At 33.9% G+C, this 501-nt stretch overlaps 1 protein-coding gene across 1 annotated transcript in view; it reads left to right on the top strand.

Annotated features, from left to right (window-relative positions):
- Positions 1–501, top strand: part of LOC144233307 (fibrous sheath-interacting protein 2-like) — an 80451-nt gene that overhangs the window by 69513 nt on the left and 10437 nt on the right.

Here is a 501-nt window from a genome sequence, read left to right as displayed (position 1 = left end):
GGAGCTCGACGCAGAGCTTGATCTCACAACCCTAGAATCATGACCTGAGCCAAAACCAAGAGTGAGACGCTCAACCCACTTAGCTGCCCAGGCGCCCCTAGTTTGATTTTACTGAATCACTAAGAAGATTTCATTAATAATTTTGGTATAAAGTACATGGTATGATATTAAGAGTTTAAAATTGCTATTCTCCCATAGGAAATATCCAGGAAATATGGGTTTATTACATCTATATGTGGACTAGAGTGCATGCTACTAGGATTTAATCATCTCTTTAAGAGTGTATGCTTTCTTTGTATAACTAGCTTAGTCCCAGTAAAATATATAAAAAGGCTTTTAAAGCTACAAATTAAACCTAAATTTCTTTGTTCATGTTAAAATCTTGCTAGGGTAGATTCTACTTTATCTTTTGTCTCTGTTAGAACTGACTCACTAAAATATTTACAATTTGAGTTTTTGGTCCCCTATTCTTTTTTTTATGTTTATTTTGAGGGATCATTT

This window comes from Crocuta crocuta, unplaced genomic scaffold (genome assembly GCF_008692635.1).
Source record: "Crocuta crocuta isolate KB4526 unplaced genomic scaffold, BGI_CrCroc_1.0 scaffold1133, whole genome shotgun sequence".
Taxonomy (NCBI): Eukaryota; Metazoa; Chordata; class Mammalia; order Carnivora; family Hyaenidae; genus Crocuta; species Crocuta crocuta.
The sequence above is the reverse complement of the archived record's forward strand: the minus strand, read 5'-3'. Positions and strand labels throughout refer to the sequence as shown.